Raw genomic sequence first — 13,785 nt, 5'->3', positions numbered from 1 at the left:
TGCATGGCATGAACAAGAGGCACGAAGAAAGAAATTATTGCGTATTTGATGATAACAGGAAATTGAAGGCTACAAAAGTTGCAATTTCATTTATGCTAAAAGCGACTTAAAACATCTACATTCTCTGTTCCTAGGGTGATGACTGTCAAACTTCAAATGCCAAACGTCAAATATTGTTAGTGACAGCAGTGATCAGAAATTAACTGTTGTGCCAAGTCTAACAAGAGCGAGAAATATTATGATTGCAGACGCACAAAGTGATTACCTCAATGAATATTGGACGAGCTTCAAGACTGCGACTCAAAATTTATCCGGATACGTGTTGAGGTGTTATGACTTGTTATTCATACCACTCGGAAAATTAAACCCTTAATATGCAAAATGCCTCTGCAATGAAGAGTTAATTGTTCTCCAGAAATGTGGCTTGATGTTTACGGGTTAAACACACCTTAGCAAGGGAAATTTCCCTTTTAATCTGGACAATACACTCAGTATCGTTCAACTTCCGTTTTGAAATGAACATGACAACCCTACACAATGCTCTTCAAAGTTCCCTGACTTAGTCTTGACAGAAATGACAATAATACTTTCTTCAATCTTACACCTAGAACAGACATGTTTTTTGAGTTGTCTAAATTAAGTTGACTAAACTATCTTGAGACAAATTGAAGAGTCACCTCTACTTTGTATTAGGATAAAGATGTACGCTTTGAATCTTCTTTCTTTTGTTTATTTTTCCTTCTGGACAGAAAGTCTCTTATATTGTTGATGAACGCTCTCGTTTTTAGTAAACTGTTCTATTGCTCAACTGTATGGCCTAACACTTCTCAAGGCAAGGCAAAGAAACTCCAATTAGTACAGAATTTTGCTGTGCGTATCGTGTTAGGTCTTAGGAAATATGATCACATCTTAGAAGGCATAAGATCCCTTAACTGGCTTACTGTTAAGGATAGACTCCTTCTTAACGATGCTGTAATGGTATTTAAATGTCTTAATGATCTAGTCCCAAAATATCTGGCCAATACATTTGTACCTCGTTCTCATATTCACACTAGGACTACGCGATCATGCAATCTTTTACACATCCCTCGTTGTCGTCCACTTTCATTCATATGGCGTGGATGCAAACTTTGGAACTGTTTTTCTAATGATTTGAAAGCTGCGGACAGTATAAATTTCTTCAGGCGTCGTTTAGCGCAGAAGCTATTAAGCGGTGAACATTTGTGTTGAGTATAACTTCATTTTTTAACTATATTCCTAGGTCTTTTGTAATTGATTCTAAATATAAAATGTCTTATTTACCTGTTATTCCTTCTCCTTTTTAACTTATATGTATTTTAAAAGTTGTAGTTAGACACTGCAACCGAAAAGCCCAAGTTGGGAGTTAATATAAACGTATGTATGTATTTGAATGCCAAGTGCCAGCACTTTGTAATTAAAACTAAAATATTTCCTTCTCGAGATTCAAATGTTGTATCTCATTAAAATGCAAAAGCCGAGAATCGAAGACTGTGACGTTATAGGATGAATGTGCATCTTAGAACCTAAAGTCCTTCAGAAAATTCACTTCAATAAGCTTGGTATAGCGTCAAAACCTATTTTTTCCAAACCTCACCTCCGCTTCATTGACACAAAATTTTCTTTGCTAGCAAACATTTTGATTTAATTTCACGTCTGATATGATACTTTCACGGTATTTTGATTTACATGTTTATGAAATTTCAAAACTCTTTCAAGTTGCCAAAGACTTAATATTTTCTGTCGCAAATTCCTACAAGATATTCTAAATGAATGGGATTACGAACTTGCATGGCATGAACAAGAAGCTCGAAGAAACAAATTATTGCGCATTTGATGATAACGGGAAATTGAAGGCTACAAAAGATTGCATTTTCATTCATGCTAAAAGCGGATTAAAACTTTTAAATTCTCTGTACGTGAGATGATGACTGTAAAACTTCAAATGCCAAACGTCAAAGCTTGTTACTGACAGCAGCGATCAGAAATCGAGTGTTGTGCCAAGTCTAATAAAGTTTAGAGTTTCTTAGACCTTCATCGATATTGTCTGTTGTTGTTTTATTTCGTAATAGTTGAAAAAAAACTGTCACTTACCTATCTTGAAATTCAAGTTAGGGCGGGAAGTGTCATGATGGCAGGCGCACAAACTGATTATCTTTTTGATTAGTGGACGAACTGCAGGACTGCAACTCGAATTTCTCTGGGGACTGGTTGAGGTGTTATGACTTGTTATTCGTAGCACACGGAAATTTTAAACCTTTGATATGCTAAATGCCTATGCAATGAAAAGTTTATTGTTTTCGAGAAATGTGGCGTGATGTTCACAGGTCAATCACACCTTGGCAAGGGAAATTTCCCTTTTAATCTGGACAATGCACTTAATATTAAAGAAAGTGAAATATGGTCATCGCAGTAAATTTTCCAATTTAAGCAATTGGAAAGAAGAAGCCTGAAAAAAATCAGGGCTTCAACGGGATTCGAACCCGTGACCTCCGCGATACCGGTGCGATGCTCTACCAACTGAGCTATGATGCCACACATTGGGAGCGAGGTCAATTTATTGAGTTCATATCTTCCCGTGCAGTGAAATGATGTGGAGTTTATATGAAATAATTCATATTTGTACTGCGGTTGTAGATGAAAGTGAAATGTGATCATCGCAGTAAATTTTCCAATTTAAGCAATTGGAAAGAAGAAGCCTGAAAAAAAAAAAAATCAGGGCTTCAACGGGATTCGAACCCGTGACCTCCGCGATACCGGTGCGATGTTCTACCAACTGAGCTATGAAGCCACACATTGTGAGCGAGGTCAATTTATTGAGTTCATATCTTCCCGTGCAGTGAAATGATGTGGAGTTTATATGAAATAATTCATATTTGTACTGCGGTTGTAGATGAAAGTGAAATGTGATCATCGCAGTAAATTTTCCAATTTAAGCAATTGGAAAGAAGAAGCCTGAAAAAAAAAATCAGGGCTTCTACTTCTCTAAAAAAATCAAATATGAATTATTTCATATAAATTCCACATCATTTCACTGCACGGGAAGATATGAACTCAATAAATTGACCTCGCTCCCAATGTGTGGCTTCATAGCTCAGTTGGTAGAGCATCGCACCGGTATCGCGGAGGTCACGGGTTCGAATCCCGTTGAAGCCCTGATTTTTTTTTTTTTCAGGCTTCTTCTTTCCAATTGCTTAAATTGGAAAATTTACTGCGATGATCACATTTCACTTTCATCTACAACCGCAGTACAAATATGAATTATTTCATATAAACTCCACATCATTTCACTGCACGGGAAGATATGAAATCAATAAATTGACCTCGTTCCCAATGTGTGGCTTCATAGCTCAGTTGGTAGAGCATCGCACCGGTATCGCGGAGGTCACGGGTTCGAATCCCGTTGAAGCCCTGATTTTTTTTTTTCAGGCTTCTTCTTTCCAATTGCTTAAATTGGAAAATTTACTGCGATGATCACATTTCACTTTCATCTACAACCGCAGTACAAATATGAATTATTTCATATAAACTCCACAGCACTTAATATTGTTCCACTTCCGTTTTGAAATAAACGTGGCCACTCTGAACAATACTCCTCAAACTTCCCTAAGCTAGTCATCGACAGAAATAACAATTGCTTTCTTCACTCTTACTTCCAGAACAGGCGTGTTTTTTAAGTTGTCAAACCTCAACTCCACTACAAAGTTTTCTTTGCCAGCAAACGGTTTGTATTAATTTCACGTCTGATGTGACACTTTCACCGCATTTTGATTTACATGTTTATGAAATTTCAAAAATCTTTCAAGTTTCTAAAAGACTCAAGAGAGGGTGTCAGAATCCATCGCACAAATTTGAAATATTTTGCCAAGTCGCCCAAAATTTGATTTCATTCCTACTCTCATATATTGTAGCCAATATGTCCTAATAATTATGATGTAGTTTTTTTGTGAAAATATATTTTAGTTTTCGAGAAATTATTTTTTTCGTTCGACCGCTCAAATATGCAAAATTTCAACTTGACAGTACCCGCTTTTAACTGCTTCGCTGCCACTGAAACAACGATTAGTGACCACAAAAGGTATATATTCTAATATTTTGAATTCAACGTAAAAAAATCCCTATACAAGGTAAATATGCATTTGTGTCAGTATAAATTATTGCGTGACTAGCTTATGATGTAAATGGGGGAGGGGAAAACACAACGCAAAACCTGGGCTCCTGTCAAAAAGTAATACCCAGGCGTAATATAATAGTCGAAACAGCTTTTAAAATCATAAATAAACAAGGTAAGAGTGTTATGCTAGAGTTTTTTTTTTTTAACAAATTGTAGTGATTTATGCCTGTAAACGGTGGCGACAAGTAGGCACATCATGTATATTTCATAGTCGCTAACAATTAAATTTTGCCGGACTTTGAGTTCGTCACAAAATAGAACATTACAAACACACGAGGAAATTTTTATAGTAACTTTATAACCATCCTTTTGTGTTTTAAAAGCTTGAAGCTCAGTAAATTCTGTCATATCGGTCATTGTTAAAACTAAATAGAGAAATATGTGGGACAAGCTTCCCAAAGCTAAACATAAAGTAATCTCTTATACATGAATAACGTAGCAGCTTGGTAACAGATACTAGTCTGTGACCTAAGTCGAATTTGTACGTGCCCTGAAGACACAATGGCCTGCCTTGGCTGGAAACTCTTTTACCTCACTTAGATAACGGCTGTCTTACATCTGACAATAATAAAGTTCTCTGAAACTACGACTTGGCTCCCTTTGCTAAGTTGATCTGTCAACTTCTGTCAACATTAATAGTTACGTGGTCGCTGTGAAAATATGTCTCCATATTAAAGATGAAGGATCTCCTCTATTCTGAAGAAACCAACATAAGCCAGAATAAAAACACACATTTCGTAATTCAGGTAAATTATCAAGGTTGGATTTCTCAACCAGCTTCCTTATCATGTGTGGAGAAACTGGCTCTTTCTTTTTATGAACTCGAGTTCCGATTTTTCTCTTAGCCGCTCTGCTAACTGCGGGGATAATTGGGCTGTATGTAGGGGATGTCAACCCGCCAAATGGTGTGCCCACTGTTTGGAGAGTCAACTGCTGAGTGGGAATAGGTGGTATCGAGTAAATGCTATAAATATAAAGCTACATGCTCTGAATTTGCAAGAAACGCACATATCTCCATCTTGGAGCTGGCAAACTCCTTCCACCTAAGAAAAGCTCTCCTGTAGGCTTCGGTGGTACCTGGTGCTCTCGACGCAGTGACCGCTGACTCTAGTCTAGACACAAGACTTCTCAGTGACAGGTAACCCAACTCGTCTCTTTATATTAAAATATAGATGTACGCTTTGAATCTGCTTTCTTTTGGGATGCAAAGTCCCAGCACTTTGTAATTAAAACTGAAATATCCCCTTTAGAGGTTCAAATGTTGTGTCTCACTAAAATGCGGAAACCGAGAAATCAAAGACTGACGCCATAAGATGAATGTGTATCTTAGATCTTAAAGTCCGTCAAAAATTCACTTCAATAAGCTTTGTATAGCGTCAAAACCTTTTTTTTCCCAAACCCTCAACTCCACTTTATACAGAGTTTTCTTTGCCAGCGAACAGTTTGAATTAACTTCACGTCTGATATGATACTTTCACGGTAACTTGCTTTACATCGTTCTCAAATTTCAAACTCTTTCAACTCGCCAAAGACTCAATATTTTCTGTTGTAACTTCCTATAAGATATCCTAAATGAATGGGATTATGAACTTGCATGGCATGAACATGAAGCACGAAGAAACAAATTGTTGTGCATTAGGCTACAAAAGATTGCATTTTATTTATGCTAGAAGCAGCTGAAGACTTTTATATGCTCAGTACGTAAGATGATGACTGTCAAACGTCAAATCTTGTTACTGAGAGCAGTGATCAGAAATTGAGTGTTGTTCCAAGTCTAACAAAGTTTAGAGCTTCTTAGACCTTCATCGATACTGTCTGTTGTTGTTTTATTTCGTTAATACACCTTATGCCGTTCATTACGAGAATATACGCATTAAGGCGAACAATTGCGTAAATGAAAAGTATAGAGGGGAAATTGAAAAAAAAACTGTTACTCACCTACCCCGAAATTCAAGTTAGAGCGAGAAGTATCATGATGCCAGACGCACAAACTGATTATTTAATTGATTATTGGACGAACTGTGCGAACACAACTCAGTATTTATCTGGAGACTGGTTGTGTTATGACTTGTTATTCATACCACACGGAAATTTTAGACCCTCAAGATGCTAAATGCTTATGCAATAAAGAGTTCATTGTTCTCGAGAAATGTCGCGTGCTGTTTACAGGTGAAATACGCCTTAACAAGGAAAATTTCCCTCTTATATGGACAATACTCTCAGAATTGTTCAATTTCCGTTTTGAAATAGACATGGCCACCCTGAACAATGCTTTTCAAAACCAGCGATAGAGAAGGAACGACATTTTTTTCATCCGTATCGCTCACCTAACGCTAACTTTCTCTTGTTTGAAAGATGCTGAAAAAACATATCAGACAACTCAAAAACACGCCTGCTCTTCAAAATTCCCTGACTTAGTCTAGACAGAAATAACAGTTACTTTCCTTAATCGTACGACTAGAGCAGACAATTGGAAGCCTGGTTTAAATATAATCTGAAAAGGTCTGTGGCCATCTGTGACTGATAGCATAGGACGGATTCATTTTTTAGAGTACTTTTTCACATAATCCACTTTTCAACGCGTTTGTATCGGTCTTAAGTTTTCTTGTATTGAATTTGGTGAAATTTGGTGAAACTTGCCAATCACTGTGGAGCGAGAAAGAAAACATCTGCTATCAAGAAGTACATGCAGTGAAAAATAAAAATTTGGAAGGTATTACAGAGAAACAGCTGCAGGTACAACCCAGATCCATTGTGCAGCATCAAGGAGTAGGAGAAATGTGAACCGAACCTGGTGTCCAACCATTAGGTTCTCTTTTTGTTCGAACAAATGCAATCCGCTGTCGCTGCACACTTTGCTGGAAAGCTGGTGAGGGCTAACTCCTTCTGCATTTGCATTGTTATAAACATCACTACACAGCGCTTACCGGGTCTTCGTTTTCTTCGCTTGAAATCCTGTTGTTTTCCGTTCATTTTATAAAATTTCAATGCGGCTAAGAGTGGTAAAGTTTTGAATGACTTGAGCGTGAATACACGTATAAATTTTTTTCATTAAATTCAGGTCGTAATTTGAGAAACATTACATGCTTGTTATTTCCATCGCACGATTTTGTCTCTGTGTCGGTTCGTTTTTTTAGCCAAGACACTACGTTTTATATTGTTGATGCTAGGCAGTCTCATAATATGTGCCTTAATGGTTTCCTCTCTCGGGCTGTCGGCTTGTTTTATTAACGACAAACGAGCGTGAGTAATTTACTGTTCACTCAGCTGACAGTGGTACATTTTTAATGCGAGTAATTTTTAATGCGAGTAACCTTTGAAACCTTGCAGACAAGATTTATTTCATCATGTTTTCCGGTCGCAAATGAGAAACAACACTCGAGTATGGCGCTCACAACAAGGCGGTTCTTGTAACGTCGATTCACAGCATGTTTCTGTTATTATTCACTTCCACAGAAAGTCATACTTAGGGACACGTATGTGCTATATATGCTGTTCAATGTTAGTTGTAACCGTCTCTGAAAAAGTCTCAGTTAGAGACGAAACGCGTTGGAAAAATAAACAAAAAGTTACAAGAGCAAGAAGCCTCTCTTTGTGCTGTTCACAAGTCTCCGTTAAAAAAAGATAAAGAAAGACTCAATCTTGTACATTTCCGGAACGTAGAAGAAGAGTTTCGTTCACAACACCAGATCAGAACCTCCCGAAATTCGTGACAACAATTATGTCACGCTCACTCTCGAACCGATGGGCTTGAGGTCACAGTGACATATATGCTTTTCGGCTTGGATTAAAAAATGTTTCTTAAATTCAAGATGGCGTTAATGACTTGAAGGTTAGCGGAAATTAAAGTATATTTTTCTCTTTTGTATGACGATTGACGCATAAGAATGTCCAAAATTGTTATCGAATGTTGATTAAAATGCAAAAAATCGTTATGGAATCTGATTTACGCGCAAATGATCGTTTTTTGTCGCTGATGAATGTAACTTTACGCAATTGTTCGCCTTTTCACGCAAATGAATGCGTATTTTCTCACAATAAACGACAAAAGGTGTAGTAGGAAAAAAAAATGTTACTCACCTACCTCGAAATTCAAGTTAGAGCGAGAAATATCATGATGGCAGACACACAAACTTATTATCTCATTGATTAGTGGACGAACCGCGAAACTGCAACTCGAAATTTATCTGTAGACTGGTTGACGTGTTATGACTTGTTATTCTCACTACAAATTTTAAACCCTTAATAAATGCCTACGCAATGAAGAGTTCATTGTTCTCGAGAAATGTGGCGTGATGTTTACAGGTCAAACGCACTTTAGCAAGGGAAATTTCCCTTTTAATCTGGACAATACACTTAGTATTGTTCAACTTCCGTTTTGAAGTAAACATTGGCACCCTGAACAATACTCTTCTAAACACGCGATAGAGTAGGAACGTCTTCTTTTTCGTCCATAGCGCTCACCTAACGCTTACTTCTGTTTGCTTGAAAGATGCTAAAGAAACAGACTAGACAACTTGAAAATTCCCTGATTTAGTCATGATGAAAATAACCGATTACTTTCCTTAATCTTACATCTAGAGCAGACAATTAAAAGCCTAGTTTAAATATAATCTGAAAAAAAAGTGTTGCCATCCGTGACTGATAGCAGTCACGGATGGCAACACATTTTTTTGTGGATTGGTTATTATTCGTAAAAGTAAGAAGTGATATGGCAACTAAAAATAACTGAGTGTAAATGATAGGAATCAGGAACTGTACCCCACTCTTCATCCTCTTTTATGCAAGCATTTATTATTCTTCACGCTCCACTTTTTTTTGGTGCGTGGGAGTCACATATCTTACATCTGTACTACATTAGTAATAAGTAACATTTGATTACCTCAACTCCCTGTAAGCACTGCTGTGTAGCCAAATCCCTCCGCGCCCCGAGCGTTTCTGGTTCGACCCACGCTCGGCTCGTGCTCGCTAGAAAAACACACAGTTATCTTTAGCTTTAACTGATGAGGTCACAAGGTCTTGGTTTTTTTCTTCTGGTATTTTTTTTAGTTATCAAATCACTTCTCATTTTAAAGAATAATAATTACCTGCGTTAAAGTGGATCAGGAGTGGGGGACAGTTTTATGATGCCTATCACAAGACGAGAATGATTCTTGTTAACTTAAGAGCAACTCTCAAGAAACTCCATAAAAACAGTGAAACCTATGCTCAACAAAACTATCTGTTTAAGACTGTTTTCCTAGTCTTAGTCAAATTTATTTGTACACAGATATGTTACACTTCTATTTCTTTATTTTTTCTTTTCACCTCAGTGGACCCCTGAACAATAATAAGGCCTTGTACATGAAGATTGCTGTCTGTATAAATACTTTACCTCAACAGTGTAGCTTAGACTTGAGAAGAAGTTCTTTATTCCAAACACCAACCGAAAGCATGATATGATTGATCACATCTCAACAAAATATCGTAAATGAATGAGCATTGTCAACTAATGGGACATCTTACATGGTCAGTTCGACTTTTTATATGATCAACTTTTTATTATTTATATGGTCAATTTGACTTTTATATGGTCTATTAGTATTACCAACTGAGTTGATAACGTAAATTGGCCACCATCAATAGTTTCCAAGCTGACGCTTCCAGCTTTAGCCCTTCTTCAGAGCGACTGGAGAAATTGTGGGTTGTGTGTGTGTTTACCGTATTTACTCGATTATACGCCGCCCTCGAATTAACGCCGCGTTTTAGAGCAGAAATATTAATAAACGCCGCCCTCGAATCGACGGTGCATTATGATGCGGCGTTTATTCAATAATAGACTCAAAAAGCACACTGCGATCAATGCGTCAACTGCGGTTGGAAATTTTGAGTGAGCCAAGCACAAATTCTTTCGAATGTACCAGTTCTGATGTCGAGAAAGCATTAGATCTTTATTCATTTTATACGTATTGCAATAGTACTCGTATTAACATAAACATTGTGAAGTTGAGAACGATATAAAAAATGACTTTTTAGACAAGCACTGAAAGATTTTTCTTTTTAATTCAGATTTTCAATTGCCATAATATTGTTTGCTAGAAAATTAATAAACACCAGGCCATCTAATCGAATAAACACGGTTTATACAGAAAATAGAGCTACTCTATTGGTGGGAATATAGTGACTAGAAAACTAGAATAGTTGAATGAAAAGCGCTCGTTCATTGAGTACATGGGGAGGGAGGGGAGGGACGGGTTGGTGGTGACACAGTGGGTTCATCATGAATATTATTGTTTTCCTTCTACTCAGTTATTTTTCAAATTTTTCTCAATACTATCATCAACTCTTTTACAGCATTCAATTTTTATGGCATCTGAAAGAATCTTTTGGATTGATGTTCAAAATACAAGCACAACAGAGTGATGTTGACAACAGTGTAGCAGGAGGAGAGAGCAAAATCTTGCTATCACGTGTAGAGGCTGGATACACGAACATTAATAAGACTGTGGTGTAAAACACAAACATTTAACGTGCCATCAGAATATTAAGTTCCCATGTCACTCAAACGTCAGAAATTACATATTTTGACCGCACTCAAACGATACATTCAATGTGAAAAGTTTATTTAGGACCAGTCAGTCAGTCTTCAAGTATGAGCATCCTGATAGAGAAAAAGAAAGGCAAATGTGAAGTTAAAAGTAAACATTACAGAATTAAACACGTAACTTTTTAACACTGACAAACGTGAAATCAAACTGTCGTCGACATAGCCATCTTTGGCGGACACAGATTTCTAACGTCTATGTATCTGAAAAAGTCTGTCTGGATCACCAGCATTAGCCGCAGCAGAAGCATCACCAGCTCTTAAGAAATGTGTGCTAAATAGAGAAATATCTGGGACAAGCCTCGTAAAGCTAAACTTAAAGTAATCTCTTGTACATGAATAACTTAGCGGCTTGTTAATAGATACTAGTCTGTGACCTAATCAGTTAAACTTGCAATTGAAGAAAGTTTGAAGACATAATGGCCTGCCTCGACAGGAAACTTTTCAACCTCACTTAAAAACGCCTGAAAATTTTAATAGTAGAGTTAATAGTATTGTGGTCGCTGCGAAAACTTATGTCTCCACATTTAAGATGAAGAATCTCCTCAATTCGGAAGAAACCAGCCGATAAACCAGAATAAAACACATACATTTAGTGATTCAATTAAATTATCTAAGTTGGATTTCTCAAACAGCTTCCTTATCATGTCTGGAAAAACTGGCTCTTTCTTATTATGAACACAAATGCCGATTATTCTCTTAGCCTCTCTGTTAACTGCGTGGATAATCGAGATGTCTGTAGGGGAAGGTAAACCCGCCAAATGGTGTGCCCACTGTATTCCATATATAACAGAGTCAACTGCTAAGTGGGAATAGGTGGTGTCCAATAAGTACTGCAAGTATAAAGCCACATGCTCTAAATTTGCAGGAAACGCACAAATTTCCGTCTTGGAACTGGCAAACTCCTTCCACCAAAGAAAAGCTCTCTGGTAGGCTTCGGTGGTACCTGGTGCTCTCGACGTAACGATACTTGATTCCAGTCTGGACGCAAGACTTCTCAGTGACAGGTCACTCAGCTCGCTGAGGCAATGCCACAGGTTATTATTAAACACGTTTATAAGGAAAAGAAAGAAAAACAAAAAAGGGAGGCAAACAAAGAGCATGATTGAGGGAATTTAAGATCTGAATTGAGTCGAATCGACGAGAAAACAACGGAGAAGCCACACTCGCTGGGACTGTAAACAAGACGGTTACGTCATCTCTGGTGTAGGCACTCTGAACAAGAAACTAATGGCGAATGAAACAGCAGGAACAAGACATTGTCAGCGACCGGTCGAATGTTCTCGTTCTAAGCAGTCCCACGCATTGCGTTTGTTAGGCAACAGCCAAACAATACGCAAACGTATAGCTCCACCGAGGGGCGACATTACAATACAGCCAAACACCAACAGGGGGCTACACAGTCTTCAACCGAACATGTCATACAAAATAAATCTGCACAATCTCCTTCAAAATACACGCTTTAACTGTAACCAAAATATGCTTTAAATACTAACAACAAACATACTAGAAATTCAGTCAAGAAACGTAAACTTCAATACAATCTTCGATGAGTCACGATTCGGAAAGACCATCGACACCTCAGGGTACACCAGACTGGCAAGCCATACAATAGCCATTAGGGGAGGTACAAAAACGCTCCTTAAAGAGGAGCGAAAATTGTTACCAGCAAAATCAATACGAAGCGCTAAGCATCGTGACTTGAATGCCTTGGTACCGAATAATTTGTTCTTTGCTTTACCTTTAATGAACAAATTCGATTTGTTGAAGCGGAGAGAGAAACAGCCAATCCCTTACAAAGAAATTGAAATGCGCATCATCGCCGCGTAGTAATGGCGGAAAATATGCGGACTTCCACATAGTTACGATTAAAGAACCAACTGCCCTACAGTCACTCATATGACTCAACACTTAACCAACGAGTGCGGTAGGTAGGACAAGCCAGTTCTTCTCTGATGGCCGATCCTACGTAAACGCATCCACAGCTTCTGTGCTGGGTTGGAGGAATCTGAAATTAAATCTTGGCAATTTGGTGTTATAATGACAAGCAAATCTGTCAACCGAATGTGGACCCCAGAGGTCTCGAGGAAAAGAAAAATGTCATCACGAATCGGGTAATCGTCAAAGTAAACTATCTAACTTCAAAATCTACGTGGGATTCACGATCGCGCGGCACAAAAGAAATATTCAACTGAATTTGGCGACGGGAGCATAAAAGAAAGAATTTTATCATGCTACCAACTTGAACGATCCTCACGACATTTTTTTACCTGTGTTGTAGCGAACTCTCCGACCGACCAGACGACCTTCAAAGGAATCGAGGGCGAATTTTTAAGGTGATCATTTCCCTCCAGGTTAAAGATTTTACAGATTCCTGGTCATGATTTGTGTGACATTTCCACAGCTAGGGGTCCACAGCTTGCGAAACTGAGCCTCGTTTTAGCGTCAAGATTATAGCCAATCCAAGAAAATTTTCTCGGGCTCCCAATTGAAATTTTTCTTTGTGAATTTCGAGGCTACAGTGTGAAAGATCTGCGCGAACAATGGAACTGTTAATCTTAGCAGAATTCAACGGGGAACCCGCCCCAATGCCGTCATCGAAAAATGTAGCGATTGGAATTCCTTGTCTTCTCCACTGGGTTTCCAGAGGTTTGAGAAGCCTTGTGAAAATAAAAGGTGCACTAGAAAGCACAAAAGGCAGAACTGTGAATTGAAAATGTCTGACATACCCTGTGCCAAAATTCCATGAAAATGCTAGATATTTGTGATGATTCGAAAAAATATCAACATAGTGATAGACTGCTTTCAAATCAAACGAAAAAACATAATTTTTGAGCAAGGCAATCTTGATGGTATGCAACCCCTCACCCTTAAACGTCTGTTCAGATATATTCAAATCAACATGCCATAAATCCAAGATAAGTCTCTTTATATACCGTTAGCTTGAACGGAAACATTAAACGGATTGACAATATCAGGAGGAGTGAATATTTCCTCGACGCAATTATCA

At 37.9% G+C, this 13,785-nt stretch overlaps 1 pseudogene; it reads right to left on the bottom strand.

The window, feature by feature from the left end:
• Positions 1-11,229: 11,229 nt before the first annotated feature.
• LOC149037992 (uncharacterized) lies at positions 11,230-11,883 on the bottom strand (annotated as a pseudogene).
• Between the last annotated feature and the right edge of the window lie 1,902 nt (positions 11,884-13,785).

The sequence above is a fragment of the Pocillopora damicornis genome, chromosome 11 (assembly GCF_964200805.1).
Source record: "Pocillopora damicornis chromosome 11, jaPocDami1.2, whole genome shotgun sequence".
Taxonomy (NCBI): Eukaryota; Metazoa; Cnidaria; class Anthozoa; order Scleractinia; family Pocilloporidae; genus Pocillopora; species Pocillopora damicornis.
This window is presented reverse-complemented; position numbering and strand designations above follow the sequence as displayed.